Raw genomic sequence first — 8389 nt, 5'->3', positions numbered from 1 at the left:
TGATTTCTCTTTTTTTAATTTTTTTAAGACTTGCTTTATGACCTAGGATATGGTCAATCTTAGAGAATGTCCCGTGAGCCGATGAGAAGAATGTATATTCAGTGGATTTCGGGTAGAATGTCCTGTAGATGTCAGTCAGGCCCATTTGTTCTAGCATTCTGTTTAAGTCTACTATTTCTTTGCATATTTTCTGCTTGGAGGATCTGTCCTGTGCTGTCAGTGGGGTGTTAAAGTCTCCAACTATTAAAGTGTTGTTGTCTATGATTTGGTTTAGATCGAGTAGGATTTGCTTTATGAATCTGGGTGCGCCTAGATTGGGTGCATATATATTAAGTATGGTTATGTCTTCTTGTTGAATTGTGCCTTTCACCGGTGTGTAGTAACCGTCTTTGTCTTTTATTACTTTTGTTGGTTTAAAGACTAAGTTATTGGAAATTAAAACTGCCACACCAGCTTTCTTTTGGCTACCATTTACTTGAAATATCAAGTTCCATCCTTTTATTTTCAGTCTAAATGCATCTTTGCCAGTTAAGTGAGTTTCCTGAAGGCAGCAGATACTTGGTTTGTGTTTTTTTATCCATTGGCCCAGTCTATGTCTCTTGAGTGGGGAATTCAGGCCATTGACATTTAGTGAGAGAACTGACAATTGGGATAGATTTCTGTTTATCTTATTGGGTGGAACTTCATTGCTATGTTTTCTCTCTTGAGCCATTGTGGTGGCTAGAATTTGATCTTTAGCTCTTGGGTGGTTTTACATTCGTGGGTCTTTGTTGTGATGATCCGTGTGTAACTCTCTTTTGAGTACTTCTTGGAGGGGTGGTCTTGTCTTGGTGAATTCCCTCAGTCTTTGTTTATCTGAGAATGTCTTAATTTCTCCTTCATATAGAAAGCTTAGCTTAGCTGGGTACAAGATTCTAGGCTGGGCATTATTCTGTTTCAGAAGAGTGAGAATGGGGCCCCAACTTCTTCTTGCTTGTAAAGTTTCAGTTGAGAAATCTGGCGTAATTCTAATGGGTCTCCCTTTGTATGTTACTTGTTTCTTTCTCCTTACAGCTCGAAGAAGGGTCTCTTTAGTGGATATTTTCATCAGTCTGATGACTACGTGGCATGGTGTTTTCCTATTTGCTATGAATCTACCAGGGGTTCTTTGAGCTTCTTGAACCTGTATATCTAAAGTTTTAGCAAGGCCTGGGAAATTTTCTTCTATTATGTCTTCAAATAGTTTATCCAGCCCTTGCTTATTATCTTCTTCACCTTCAGGGATGCCTATAACTCTCATGTTAGGTTTCTTCACATAATCCCACATTTCTTGAAGACTCTGATCTTTTTTCTTATTTCTTTGTTCTATCTCTGTGACTGTCTTATTTAATTGGAAAGAGTTATCTTCAATCTCTGAGATTCTGTCTTCTATTTGATCTACCCTGTTCTTGAGACTTTCCACTGTGTTTTGTAGCTCCCTGAATAAATCCCTCATTTCTAGGAGTTCAGTTTGGTTTTTCTTCAATATTTCTATTTCTTTAGTGAATTTTTCTTCCAAATCCTGGAATTTTTTTGCGGTTTCTTTGCGTTGGATGTCAATGTTTTCTTGTATATCATTCAGCTTATTTATAACCCAAGACTGAAATTGTTCTGGTAACATGTTGGTATTCTGAAACTGGCTTGTGCCAATTGGAGGAGAGTTGGTATTTCTCTTTGGGGGCGAGGTTTCCGTTTGGTTTTTTGTGCTCCCCATATTTTTCCGCTGAGCCCTTCCCATCTGGCTCTATCGTTAGATCTTTTCTCACAGCTTTAGTCTAGTTAACAGCACGTCTTGTACTCTGTTCTTAGGCTGTGAAACAGTCTAGGTATGTTGCTTCCTTTATCTAGAGGGGGAGACTGTTGTGTGTTGTTTAGAGTTTTTTTTCTATCTCAGTTGGGGGACTGCTTCTGATGGGTCCACCCCCAGAGGGTTGGCTTGACCTAAGACCAGTTTGGCAAGTTAAATCACTGTGTTGTGGACTTTCAGTTAGTAGGCAGGATTCACACTATTTGCAAGCAGAAAGCCTCTTCTCCCTCTCTTTTTCTTCCCCCCCCGACTTTTGGTTCTTCCTCTGGATGTGTGGTTTCTGTCTCTTTCTGCAGGAAAGACACTGGCTAGGCAGAGGAGGCAGTGCCCTCACTCACTCAGTGCCCCAGCTGCTGCAGCTCCCATGGGCAAAGGTCTACACTGTCCCAGTGTTCCCAAGGTCCGGGCTCCACACTCTTGCGTCTGGGGAAGCACTCAGTGTTCACACCTGGGAAGGGGACCTGGAGAGGGTCTATGGATCAGGGGATGGAGCCTCCTGGGGAGCCGCCTGGCACCCTATGGCTCTGCAGCAGTTAGACCTTGGCCCGCACAATTGCTGCTGCCCACCTGCAGATCACTGGCACTGGGGGGCAATTTTCAGGGTCTGATAGGAATCAGAGCTGGGGGTCTGGAGCACTCAGGAGTATACAGTAGCTCCTGGGCTGGAGGGCCACCGGAAAGGAGAAAAGAAAAAGAAAGGAAAAAAGAAAAAAAAAAAAGAGAAACAATATGAGTAACAAGAAGAAGAAAGAGAAAACAAGGAAGAAAAGAGAAAGAAAGAAAGAAAGAGAGAGATAAAAAAAAAATCCCGCTTTAATATTTCACGCTCGCGGCCCCTCGCCTCGGTGCAGGTCCGCGTCTGTCCCTTTAAGAGATAGGGCACCGGAGACCCGCCAGAGGCTTAGCTGTGGGAACCGAGATGGCCACCACACATCCGCCGGTTGCAGGCCCCTGGGGAGAGCGTTCAGAGCTCGGCAGGCGCCAGGGCCCACAGCGGCTCCCCGGCCGGAGAGCTGCCATAGGGGCAGAAAAGAGCAAAAAAGTCCCGCTTTAATATTTCACGCTCGCGGCCCCTCGCCTCGGTGCAGGTCCGTGTCTGTCCCTTTAAGAGATAGGGCACCAAGGAGACCCGCCCGAGTCCAAGCTCTCGCCCGCCTATGTCACCTGTCCTCGGGGCTCCAGGTCTCCCACGGTGATTCTGCACCGATTTCAGTCAGATCCCTGACCGAGTGGATGTGGGGGTCAGTGGGGAGATCAAGCCGCTTTGATGTGGGGCTGAACCCGCCCCACTCGCCGGTGAGGCGGGCACGGCCGTCCCGCACTCGGCTGTCTGTTTTCCGTCCCGCACTCTCCAAATTATCTCGGTCTGATTTCCCACTCGCCTCTGTTTTTTCCTGTTCCCTGTGTCCCACGTTGATTCTCCGTGGGTTCACCCCACTGTTCCTGTGGAGGAGCAATCCTCTAGCGTTGTGGCAGGTGGAGATCCACGCCTTCCTCTCCGGGATTACAAATCCAGGAGGTCACCTCCACTCTGCCATCTTCAGCAAAACCCTCAGTTTAAATGTATGTTTTTATATTAGCACTATGCTGTTTTGATTATTATAGCTTTGGTTTTTTAAGCTTCATGAATTGGATGTTCATTTTCTCTCCAAATTTTGCAAGTTTTCTGTGATTGTTTATTTAAATAAGTCTTCTGTTCCTTTCTCTTTTTCTACTTCTCTGGAATTCCCATAATGAGTATACTGGTTCACTTGATGGTATCCCATAAATCCCATAGGCTTCCATCACTCTTTCTCATTCTTTTTTCTTATGTTCCTCTGAGTGGATAATTTCAAATGATCTGTCTTCAAGCTCACTGATTCTTTATTCTGCTTGATTGATTCTGCTGTTGATCTCTTTGGAATTTTTCAATCCAGTCATTTTGTTCTTTAGCACTAAAATTTGTTTGGTTCTTTTTTATGGTTTCTGTCTCTTTGTTGAATCACAATTTTGTTCATGTATTGTTTTCCTGATTTTGTTTAGTTGTCTATCTTTGTCCTCTTGTTACTGAGCTTCTTTAAGATGATTACTTTGACTTATTTGTCAAGGCAGATCTCTATTTCTTTAGGGTCAGTTACTGGTATTTTATTTTATTTTTTTTCTTTTGTGGTGTCATGTTTCCCCAATTATTCGTAATCCATGTGGCCATGTGTTGATTTCTGTACATTTGAAAAAGTAAGCGCCTATTCTAATCTTTACAGACTGACTTTGGCAGGGAAAGGTCTTAATTAGTCAGCTCATCCACAGATTCTGGGAAGGCTTTCTGTTGGAGTCCTTGGGCAGTCTGTCCTGGTGCATGGGTCAGCAGATGGGCAAGCATGGTGCCTCGGTCCACAGGCTTGGGCTTATGGGCTTGGTCTACTTGTGTAGGCCTAGAGCTTGTGTTCACTGGGGCAAGGTTGTATTCTGGATTTATGGGTGTCAGCCTGGTGCTGGGGTCTTGGTCCATGGAAGCATTAATGGGTCCTGAGTCTGTGAGAGTGGGCCTGGACTCTATATAAATGGGGACTGGACTAAAGCCTGAATCTATGGGGGCCAGACTTCTGCTGGTATGTTCCTTGAGTCTGAGTCTTTGGAGTTTAGCTTGGCATTGAGACACAACTGGCACCTGGGTCCACAGGGATGGATCTAGAGCCCTAGAGCCCTAGTTCATGGGGGTCAGCCTGCCACTAGGGCTGGCCTGAAAACTAAACCCACAGAGGCTGTTCTGGGTCTTGGTCTTGCATGGTCTAGCTTGGGGAATGGGTCTGAAGGAATGGTCCTGGAGCCTAGTCCAGCAGTGGGATATACTGAGGTAGGCCTACACTGTAGTTATCCTAGAGCCTGGGGCTGTAGAGAACAGCCTTGACCTGGGACTGGCCTGGCACATGAGCTGGTTCAGGCCTGGAACATGGACCCATAGGAGCTTGTCTGCAGGATGGGTCTGTAGGTGATAGCCTGGAGGATAGGTCCTTGGGGACTGGCCTGGAGCCTTGGGCCAGAGAGACCAACCTGGAGCTGAGTCAGACTTGATGCTTGGGGCTATAGGGACTGGCTTAGAGCCTGGGTCCTATATTTTTAAATTGGAAAGTACATGTCCTTCAGGTTTGTTCTTTTTTTCTTTACCAGATTGTTTTGGATATTCTAGGTTTCTTGCATTTTCATATGAATTTTAGGATCAGTTTGTTAATTTTTGCAAAAAAAAAAGAAAGTTTGTATTTGATAGAAATTGCATTGAATCTCTAGATTGCTTTGGGGAATACTGCCATGTTAAATGCTAAGTCTTCCAATCTATGAACACAGGATGTCTTTTCGTTTATGCAGGTCTTATTTAATTTCTTTAAGTGGTTTGCTGTAGTTTTCAGCCTACAAATTTTGTACCTCTTTTGTTAACATTATTCCTAAGTATTTTATTCTTTTTGATACTTTGTAAATTAATTTTTTCTTAACTTCCTTTTACAACTGTTTATTGCTAGTGTATAAAAATATAGTTGATTTTTGTGTGTTGATCTTGTGTCCTTCAACTTTGCTGAATTTGCTTAGTGGCCCTCATGGTTTTTTTTGGGGTGTGTGTGTGTGTGTGTGTGTGTGTGTGTGTGTGTATTCCTTAGGATTTTCTATATAAAAGATTATGCCATTTTTAAAAGCAGGTAGTTTTACTTTAACTTTTTAAATTTGGATGTCCTTTTTCCCTTCCTAATTGCCCCAGCTAGGACCTCCAGCACAATATTAAATAGAAACGGAAAGAGTTGACAGTCATATCTTGTTTCAGATCTTAGGAACAAGAATAATCTTTCCCATTGTTTATAATGTGGATTTTTCCCACTTGTTCTTTATCAGATTGAGAAATTTTTCCTCTATTACTAGTTTGCTAAGTGTTTTTATTGTGAAAGGGTATTGAATTTTCTCAAATGCTTTTTCTGTATCTATTGCAATATTTATATGGTCATTATTATACTATTTATCCATTTTTTAAATATATTATTCCATTAATATATTACATCGATAAATTTTTTCTTATTTAATTAACCTTGTGATAAATTTCTTTGGCTATAGTATATAATCCTGTTTAAATATATTTTACTGAATTAGGTTTATTAGTATTTCATTGATAATTTTTATGTCTATATTCATTAGTCATAATGATTTGTAGTATTTTTTTCTTCTGATTTCTTTTTAGTTTTATTATCAGGGTAATATTGCCTTTATAGAATTAGTTGAGAAAGCTCTCTCCTCCTTTATTTCTTATAAATTTCTTTGAAGTATTGAGTTTTCTTTAAATGTTTGGTAGAATTCACCAATGGAGCCATCAGTGCCTGGACTTGCCTTTGTAGAAAGTTTTTGATTACTAATTAAATTTCTTTACTTATTATATATCTATTCAGATTTTATATTTCTTCTTGAGTTAGTGGTAGTTTGTCTTTCTAGGAACCTGTTCATTTCACCTAGGTTATCTCTATTGTTTGCATATAATTGTTGATAGCATTCCCTTATAGTCCTTTTTATTTATGTAAAGCTAGTAGTAATATACCCCTTTTCATGTCCAATTTTAGTTATTTTATATTTCTCTCTCTCTTTTCTTAGTTTAACTAAAAGTTTGGCAATTTTGTTGACTTATTCAAAAAGCAACTTTAGTTTTTTTTTTATTTTCTCTATTGTTTCCTATTTTGTTTATTTTAGTTCTAATCTTTATTCTTTCCTTCCTTCTGCTTGCTTTGGGTTTAGTTTGCTTGGTTTTTTTCCTAGTTTCTTCAGGTGAAAGATATGTTATTGATTTGAGATCTTTCTTTTTTGATCAAAGACCTAAAGGAAACAATAGATAAAGAACTAAAAGAAACTAGGAGAGCAATTTGTCAACAAATAAAGAGGTAGAAATTATAAAAAGGAGCCAAATAAAAATTCTGGAATTGAAAAGTACAGTAACTAAAATGAATTCACTAGAGGGGTTTGACAGTGGATTTGACCTAGAAGAAGAAAGAATCAGAGAACTTAGAGACAGGTCAAGTGAAATTATCCAGCTTGAGGAGTAGAAATATAAAAGTATAAAGAAAAATGGCCTGGCACGGTGGCTCATGCCTGTAATCCTAGCACTCTGGGAGGCTGAGGCAGGCGGCTTGTTTGAGCTCAGGAGTTCAAGACCAGCCTGAGCAAGAGTGAGACCCCATCTCTACTAAAAATAGAAAGAAATTATATGGACATCTAAAAATATATAGAGAAAAAATTAACCGGGCATGGTGGCGTATGTCTGTAGTCCCAGCTACTCGGGAGGCTGAGGCAGAAGGATTGTTTGGGCCCAGGAGTTTGAGGTTGCTGTGAGCTAGGCTGACACTATGGCACTCTAGCCTGGGCAACAGAGCAAGACTCTGTCTCAAAAAAAAAAAAAAAAGAAAAGAAAAATGAACAGAACTTTAGAAACCTGTAAAACCCCAAGAAGCATATGGCTACACACATAATAGAAATTCCAGAAGAGTTGGAGAGAAAGAAACGGTCAGAAAGTATATTTATTTGAAAAATAAAGACCCCAAACTTCCCAAATTTGGTAAAAGATATGAATTTTTTTAAAAATTCAACTTTATTGTTATAATTTGCATATAATAAAATGTACCCATTTTCATAGTACAATCAATGTTGAGACACACACACACACACACACACACACACACACACAGTTTTAACCATCACTTCAATCCATATTCAGATAATTTCCACCATTCGATAAAGCTTCATATTGCCCCTTAACTCTTTCTGACCTTCCCCTCTTTCTACCTTATGCAATCACTCATCTGATTTCTATCACTATATATTAGCTTTGCCTATTATAGATATTCATATAAGTGGAATTTTTGCCTAGCTACTTTTGCTTAGCATAACATTTTGAAGATGCAGTCACTCTTCTGCATGTATCCAATGTTCGTTGCTTTTAATTGCTGAACAGTATAAATATACTATTTGTAACCAATCTTCTCAAACATAGTGTAGGGGTCTCCAATCCATTCTATCCCCATCTACCAGTGTGAATTTTTATTTTTTATTTTTTTTAAATTTTTATTGATACATAATAATTGTACATATTCATGGAGTACATGTGGGAAGGAGTAATGAAGAGGTGTTGGTTAATGGGTAATACTGTTAAATAGAAGGAAAAAGTTCTAGTGTTCAATAGTGCAATAGGGCAACTATAGTTAACAATAATTTATTATATTTCAAAATAGCTAGAAGTTTTCAAATGTTCCCAACATAAAGCAATGATAAATGTTTCAAGTGAATCATGTCCCACTTACCCTGATTTGATCATTATATGTTATATGCTTGTATCAAGACATGAATCTTTACATCCTCAAAGCTCAAGAAACTCCCCATGGGATAAAATCAATGAGATCCACGCACCATAATCAAGTTGTCAAAAGCTCCTTAAACGCCTGAAGCAAAAAACAGACAAATAAACAAAAAATTCTCTCCCTGTCTTTGCAGATTTGCTCTGTGTTGGGGTACTCCTTCAGCGTTAACCCAGGCTGTTTTCCAATCCTGCCTTAGCCTTTGCTTCCT

Source organism: Lemur catta, chromosome 7 (assembly GCF_020740605.2).
Source record: "Lemur catta isolate mLemCat1 chromosome 7, mLemCat1.pri, whole genome shotgun sequence".
NCBI classification, from domain to species: Eukaryota; Metazoa; Chordata; class Mammalia; order Primates; family Lemuridae; genus Lemur; species Lemur catta.
The sequence above is the reverse complement of the archived record's forward strand: the minus strand, read 5'-3'. Positions refer to the sequence as shown.